General features: G+C 42.1%; 1 protein-coding gene and 1 pseudogene across 1 annotated transcript in view; one reads left to right on the top strand and one right to left on the bottom strand.

Moving 5' to 3' along the window:
- TACC3 (transforming acidic coiled-coil containing protein 3) overlaps positions 1-8,394 on the top strand; it is a 62,374-nt gene that overhangs the window by 7,065 nt on the left and 46,915 nt on the right. The window lies entirely within an intron of this gene.
- The window catches only part of LOC116818633 (transmembrane protein 129-like), a 25,721-nt pseudogene that overhangs the window by 14,684 nt on the left and 2,643 nt on the right, over positions 1-8,394 (bottom strand).

The raw sequence follows: 8,394 nt of genomic DNA, 5'->3' as shown, positions 1-8,394 counted from the left end.
ATTCTGCCATATATTTCATGTTACAGCAGTCCCGGATGATGACCCAGCACATGTTGTTCATGTTAAGAACACTTTCACTGCAGATCTGACACAATGCAAACAAGGTACCAATGTCAGATTTCTAAAAATAGTTACAGCACTGGACCCACGGTTTAAGAATCTGAAGTGCCTTCCAAATTCTGAGAGGAATGAGGTGTGGCGCATGCTTTCAGAAGTCTTAAAAGAACACCATTCCGATGTGGAAACTACAGAACCTGAACCACCAAAAAAGAAAATCCACCTTCTACTGGTGGCATCTGATTCAGATAATGAAAATAAATATGCATCAGGCCACACTGCTTTGGATTGTTATCGAGCAGAACCCGTCATCAACATGGACCCATGTCACCTGAAATGATGGTTGAAGCATGCGCATCTGGCACGGAAATATCTTGCAATGCCGGCTACAACAGTCCCACAAGAACACCTGTTCTCACTTTCAGGTGACATTGTAAACAAGAAGCAGGCGGTATTATCTCCTGCAAATTTAAACAAATGTGTTTGAGTGACTGATGAACAAGAGGTAGGACTGAGTGGACTTGCAAGCTCTAAAATTTTACAATGTTTTATTTTTGAATGCTTTTTTGGTACATAATTCTATATTTGTAAGTTCAACTTTCGTGATAAAGAGATTGCACTACAGTACTTGTATTGGTTATTTACAGTGCAAATACTTGTAATAAAAATAAATATAAAGTGAGCACTGTACACTTTATATTCTCTGTTGTAATTGAAACCAATATATTTGAAAATGTAGAAAACATCCAAAAATATTTAAATGATATTAACAGTGTGATTAGTCACAATTAATTTTTTTAATCGCTTGACAGCCCTCAAATAAATAAATGAGTGTTAATTAGTGCCAACCATTGTACTGCTTTGTATGTAGAATTATGGGTTACACAACTGAGATTTCATGTTTCACCTAGGCTATACCTACACCCATTAGATCAGGGATTGGCAACCTTTGGCATGCGGCCCGCCAGGGTAAGCCTCCTGGTGGGCCAGGCCGGTTTGTTTACCTGCCGCATCTGCAGGTTTGGCCACTCGCGGCTCCCACTGGCCGCGGTTCGCTGTTCCAGGCCAATAAGGGTGGCGGGAAGCCGCATCCAGCACATCCTTCTGCCCACTGGGACAGCGAACCACGGCCAGTGGGAGCCATGATCGGCAGAACCTGCCAACGTGGCAGGTAAACAAACCAGCCCGGCCTGCCAGGGTGCTTACCTGGCGAGCTGCGTGCCAAAAGTTGCTGATCTCTGCATTCGATGGTAACAACTCTATATCACTATTGTCCAGCAACACTGACTGTGTCCACATTAGGCTATTTTTGCTGAAGTTGCCCACCCTTGCTAACACCAGTTTAGCTCCAGAGGTGGTAGGCACAGTGGCAATGCTAGTTTAGATATGGCTCCTGGTGGCCACCATTGTTTTAAGCACTGCTCAGCACAGATCACCACAACATGGGGCTTAAAACTCGTGGTAGAGGGTAACTTGTCTATACAAAGGCTCTCATGTGTTCTCACTAGTGGAACTGAACCTGCGGTAGCAAAAGTGAGAAACCATAGCAAAAAATGTTCTAATATAGACAAGGCCAAAGAAGTAAAGGCTCTATATCCTATTGCTAATTCTCTGAGCTACTCATGTTCTTTAACTAAGATTTTCTTTTTTAAACCTGCTCTTCCCCCATTTTGAGGCAGCACAGAGATACAGCAATTTTGCTTTAAACAGTGATGGCACACAGGAAAAATCAGGCGGTGAAAGGGAATTACTGCTGGATCTTTCTAGGAAACAGAAGCCTATAACACAAAATCCCTACATTAGGACTGTAATTTCAAGAGCATGATGAAATCTTATTTGGACAGTGCAGTTTGCAGGGACAGAAGTAGCTCTTTGATTCTGTCACAGCCAGAACCAATAAAGAATACTCTTCCATTACTAGAAAGAAATCTAAGGCTATACTAAGGCTAAGCTGATTTAACAGATCAAACTCTTATCTACAGAGATATAGTCTCTAGTACTCAGCTTTTCAGCCTTTAAAAGTTAAGCTTAAATAGTGATCATATGTATCTGAAAACAACACATCTTGTTTTGACTACATCTTAACTTCAGTAGACTGAGAACCATTTTGATAGGCAATTTAACCTATGATAAAGTAAAAGCAGCAAAGAGTCCTGTGGCACCTTATACACTAACAGACGTTTTGGAGCATGAGCTTTCATCAGTGAATACCCACTTTGTCGGATGCATGCAGTGGAAATTTCCAGGGGCAGGTATATATATGCAAGCAAGAAGCAGGCTAGAGATAACGAGGTTAGTTCAATCAGGGAGGATGAGGTCCTCTTCTAGCAGCTGAGGTGTGAAAACCAAGGGAGGAGAAACTGGTTTTGTAGTTGGCTCATGCTCTAAAACGTCTGTTAGTCTATAAGGTGCCACAGGACTCTTTGCTGCTTTTACAGATCCAGACTAACACAGCTACCCCTCTGATACTATGATGAAGTAAAATTAATCCTGCTTCAGCAGAGGGGGATGGACTAAAGGGCCTTGTGAGGTTGAGGTCCCTTCCAGTCCTTCATTTCTGTGATATTTTAATATAGGGCTGCAATCACACTGAATATTACTCAGTTAAAGTTACAATATGTAGGAGTCTGCAAAAAATTAAAAAGGAAAATGAATCGTTCATGAGAACTGCACTTACGAGATACTTTAAATGAGACATTCCTGGGATAACATGTATTTGTAATGTGCTGGCTAGAATGTGTCACCACTGCCCTTGGCTGAATGGAATCACATCTGCTCAAGTGTTTGTGATGCTATCTTCTGGTGCCTGCAGACTACAGAGTGGGTAAATGCCCTAAGCCCCAATGTTTTCTGAAAGTTCAGGGATAGACAATCAGATGCACCTGACCTGGGAGAAGGCTGAGAAGGGTTTAATGAGCAGAAATGGGCCGGGGGGGGGAGGGGGTAACTGGAGCAGCAGGAGAGTAGAGTACTGAAGAACGAACTAGTAGTGTGCTGAGCTGCAACTGCAGGCAGGTGCAAGAAGCCTTGAAGTGGTTGGAGAAGCAAAAAAGGCAGGGTACCAAGAGTAGAAAGGGAAGCCCAAGTGTTGTTTAGCACTGCTGGCCAGCAGCAGGATGGTAGGAACTGGGGCTGGGTGTGAGGGTCAATGGAGAGATATGTAAGAGAAACTGAAAAAAAAATCAATCAACGGTGTGAAAAAGGAATGATACAGCCCTTTGGAGAGCTGCTCCAGTGCACTGCTAAATGAAGAATTATAGCTAAAGATAATGTTGCTGATAGCAAGTAGAGGTATTCCTTCAGTGCAAATGGTAGAGGCCTGTGTGTTCAGGGCAGAAGGTTCTAGGTTCTCATGCTGAATATATGGGATGTCTGGGGTCTTGTTCACACAAGTGAATTTTTACAAAAACTTTCCACTGTTGCCAACAGTGGTGCAGCTCAGCCTGCGGGTATGCACCCATACTGCACACAGTGGGAAGGGGAAGTTTTGTCCTATTATGACTTAGTTATGTTACATCTATATTATACTATGGAGATTTGCTATTTTTGCATTTTCTTATTACAAGAACTTTCTAATTTTATAAAAACTATTCTTGGTGATAGTTTATTTAGCCACAAAAGGAAAGCCCTGATATTTCTTTGGAAAAAAATTACCGATGTTAAGTGTCTGATTCTTAACAGTGGATGTGACTTTACTATTGCCTCATTAAAACACAATTGAAATAATCAGGTAATGAATCATCTTTGTGTCACCACCTTCAAAGCCCTACACACATTTGCCCCTCTCTACTTATACTCCTTTGTCAAGGATTGCATTGGGCTCCTCCATTCCCCCCACAATCTCCACAGTTCTGCAAATGTTCCAGCTTTGTCAGCTTTTCACACAATCACCCTTGTGCCTTCCTTCATGTTTCCTGTGACCTCCCTGAGCTGTCCTGCCTAGTACACTTTTAAATCTCTCTTAGACACACCTCTGTCATGCTGCAAGTCAAGTTGATTTGTCTATAGATTGTCCATTACTGTGGCCTTTTCCTTAAACTCTATCTACTTAACTGTCCTTATACTAAGCTCCTAGAAGGAGGGACCATCCTTTTTCAATGTTTGGACAAGGCACAGCGGATGCCACCGTAAATAAACAACGTTACACTGAAATTGATGGATTAGTATCTTAGATCAGGCCTGAATATATTTGCTATTCTAGTTTAGACTTCACAGCCCTCTGACATTTACAGTTTGGTCTGTCAGTTATAGCCACAGTCTGTCCCACAGACTAGAAGCTTAGATTCAGCCATGTAAATGGACACTATCAGCTACCTTTTCAAATATATAGTTTTAAATATCCTAGAAGCATGAATTAAAACAAACAACAGGGCTTTGTTTGTTTACTCATTTGTGAGACAGCATCACTAAAAATAGCCTTTGTTAACTACATTTTGCTGCAGAACTATAGGTTCATCTAGCTCCTACATGAACAGTGACTTGTAAAACAAAAACAGCAATAGAGAAAACAGAGAATTGGTATTTACAGTCCAGAGAACATTCACTAAGAACATAAAAATGGCCATATTGGGTCAGATCAATGGTCCATCCAGCCCAGGATCTTGTCTTCCGACAGTGGTCAATGCCAATGCCTCAAAGGGAATGAACAGAACAGGTAATCATCAAGTGATCCATCGCCTGTCCCCCTTTCCCAGCTTCTGGCAAACAGAGGCTAAAGACACCATCTCTGCCCATCCTGACTAATAGCCAATTGATAGACCTATCCTCCATTAACTTATCTAGTTCTTTTTTGAACTCTGTTAGTATTTTGGCCTTCACAACATCTTCTGGCTAGGAGTTCTTCACATAATACACAGACTGTGTATTATGTGAAGAAATACTTCCTTTTGTTTTTTTTAAACCTGCTGCCTATTGATTTCATTTGGTGACCTGCAGTTCTTGTGTTACGAGGCGTACATAACACTTCCTTATTTACTCTCTCCACACCAATCATGGTTTTATAGACCTCCATTACATCCCCGCCCTTAGTCATCTCTTTTCCAAGCTGAAAGTTCCAGTCCTATTAATCTCTCCTTATATGGAACCTAGAGGATTTTAAATTTAAAATCAGGTTAAATTTGAGGCCAAAGCTACTTGTCCACTCTTTAAATTAGGTTTGCTTGCAATATGTCACTGTGATACGCTTAGGAAATGTGGTTGTGTTATGTATGTTTCAAAGGAAGAAGGAAATCATGGATGAATCATGGCCAATTTTGCTAGCGTCGCTGATTTTTATAACAATTTTGACAGATAAGTTCCCTGTTCCCTCTTCTCCCCCATCCCACACTCAGAGCTCTTCTAGTGGCTTCCCTCTCTTTAACATGCTCTGGGAATGAGTGACTTGTTCCTCTGATTGGCCAATATGCCTTCATTGGCTTACAGAGTACCAATCTCCTTGAACAACATTTTCCCCCTCTATGTTGAGGATACTGGAGGCAACTTTCTCCATGGGCAGCAAAGGGGAGGTATCAACACTCTAAAAGTTTTGGGATCCGTCACAGCAGCCACAGCAGATATGACACATGTGCTTCTCTAACCACCAACAAATAGCATATACTATATGGCATAACACTGCAAGGTTAATATGTTTTACCGGATATCAAAAGCTTTCACATAGGGATTAATACTGGCAACACGGATGGTGAGGAACTGCACGGGCATGTTTGAATCAGGTGAGAGTTCATGCTGTCTGGAATCTGTCACCGTCAGATGAATGTCCTGCTGTTGGGCAACATGTAAACTGTAGGTGGTCACTTTCATCACCCAAGTGTCTGTAACAATCACTCTTGCTCCTGGTGCTCCAGTAGTAAACTTGTCAATCCTCCTGAATTCTGTATTGATGGAAGAAGCCACTGCCAGCCAACCAGACTGTGGAAGTGCATGAAAGGCAAGTGTCCGAGCTAAAGGATGGTTATCCCAGCCGTTCTGTGACCAGTAATAAGCCAGGATGCCGGTGACTGTTGGAACAAGAATAGCCAGCAAGAAGAATATTTTCCAGCCTTCTGAGGCCTGGTAAAAATAAAAAAGCTGTTTCTCTGGTGCTGCAAAGCACATGCCAGTGTAATAACCTGCAAAGAAAGATATTTGCTTTCAGAAGACAATAGATATAACTAAGATAATATTTTTACTTCAAGGTCCAAGAGACACAGACAAGGTTTTCATCTCGAGACCAAAAGACCAAAAACATCAACACACTTGATCACGGCCTTGGATAGGCCAAGAGACTACATACACTTGATCTTAGCTCACACACATTCACATGAACTGATCTAATCATTCATCTGGCAGGTGTGCTCCACTCTGGGTGACTTTTTTTTTTTTTTTTTTAAAGGTGGTGACTTCAATTCCAACTTTCCTAGCCTGAGTCATTAGAAGGCATTTATTTTTAACCAAATTATACAGTTAGTAAAGGGAGGTTATTGCAGTTTTCTGAGTAAATTAAACCATATCCCTATATGACATATAGTCAAACATAGCCAATTGAGAGTTACCAAGAATAAAAGTCAAGTGGTATGTATATAATATGCAGGTTCCCGAGATGGAATTAATTCCATTATTTAAAATTTGACAGTTTTTTTAAACTTTATAATAAATGGATTCAGATCTTTGCCTGCACCACACTACCATCCTGAACTACCTTTCTGTGCTTGCTTGTTTCCTTCTCTGGACTTAGTTAATGCCGCCAGAGCAGGTCTTCTGATGACAACAGACAGAGAGACTATCTTGGCCAGTGGTGCTGAATGGTTCAGTTTGACAATTCACGTGTAAATCTGATTTCATACCTGTGAGATACAAGATTTTCCCTCCCACAATGGATTACTTTGTTTAACACTATAGGTCAAGTATTATTTATGTTCACTTACACTGCCTTATTAGAGCAGTGTAGAGACACAGGGCACCATGGCTGAGGTGAATGCACAACTGCCTTTATTTTCTGTTTATGCAGAATTTTACCTCCCTACAACACGCACCTTAGGGGCCACTTTCAATAGTGGCTCTAAGCATTCACATCTAATGCCCAAAGCAGAACCTCGCTATTTCCACCATTTGCTGGGAAACCCATTATTGATTGTCAGATTCTGCAAATTATGAAGTAATCAGTCAGTTAAAAGGTTGAAAGATACTGCTATATCTCACAGTATTTTTTCACTGACATGTAGTTTTGTTTTATTTATAATATTCTCCAATATCTGAGTAAATAATCTAATAGTGAATTTTTATAAAACAATGAACTCTTAGTAATACCAGATCTCACTAGAGTATTCTGATATTAGATTTCCACTCATAGGCAGGGCAAGACCATGGTTATTTTGGGTGCAAATTAATGATGTTCTGACGCATATGAAGGAACTGCTTTACCTCACACGTACTTCAGATGTGTTTGTGGATTTGCTAACGAGACAGAAGCATGTAAAGAAGCCCTCAACCTTCAAGATCTGGTTCAGCCTACAAAGCCATACCCATGTCAAGGGGACACAATACAGTGCATTTTTCAAACTCAGTGCAGACAAGCCTACATTCAGTAAAGACGTAGAGATGCAAATCACAGCAAGTGAAAGAGATGAAAAGGGGAAACACGCTGTCCGGAGACTGACTAAAAGATGGCAGACCAGGGTCCAGGGCTTTCCACACACAAATAGTCATTGCTAACTGAAGGTGCAATGGGACAGTCTAACAGCAGAAGCTTTACAAATACCTATTTTAACTTGCTATCACCATCTTCCTTCTTACTCACCCTCTCAGTTCTTACCACACAACCTAGCTATTATTACCTCCCCACCATCCCTTTGCCTTCACTGCAGCCCCGTGGCTATTTCCCTCCATCCCCTCCCATTAAGCTATACTCCCTCGTTCTCCATAGTCCCTTGGTTAATCTCATCCAACCCCCTAACTGTTCTCCTGCCTGGCCCTTAGCCAGCAGGACGAGATGACAACGTTCTCAATGTTACACCTTCAGCCCTAGAAAACTACATTTCCCAGCATGCCTCACGCCTCACCTTATTCTTGAGCGACTTGCTGGGGAGCTTTTTAGCTGGGTGCCCCTCCTCCGCCCTCGATTGGTCTGTTCATACCGAGTCACCTCTGATTGATAGGTTCCTGGCCTGTCATTGGCAGAGTCGAGCTACGTTGACGTTTTGAAATCCTGAGGCGGTGTGCTGAGTGGTAGGCTGGTGCTTGCCGGTGACTGGAGAGCGGCTGCGGGGCGAAGAGGAGAGACACCCGGGTAGCTGAGCGCACAGGCAGGCCTCAGGCCTGGAAACTCGCGGCAGGTAGGAGTCCCCCCCGGCCTCCTCTCGG

This window comes from Chelonoidis abingdonii, chromosome 5 (assembly GCF_003597395.2).
Source record: "Chelonoidis abingdonii isolate Lonesome George chromosome 5, CheloAbing_2.0, whole genome shotgun sequence".
Taxonomy (NCBI): Eukaryota; Metazoa; Chordata; order Testudines; family Testudinidae; genus Chelonoidis; species Chelonoidis abingdonii.
This window is presented reverse-complemented; position numbering and strand designations above follow the sequence as displayed.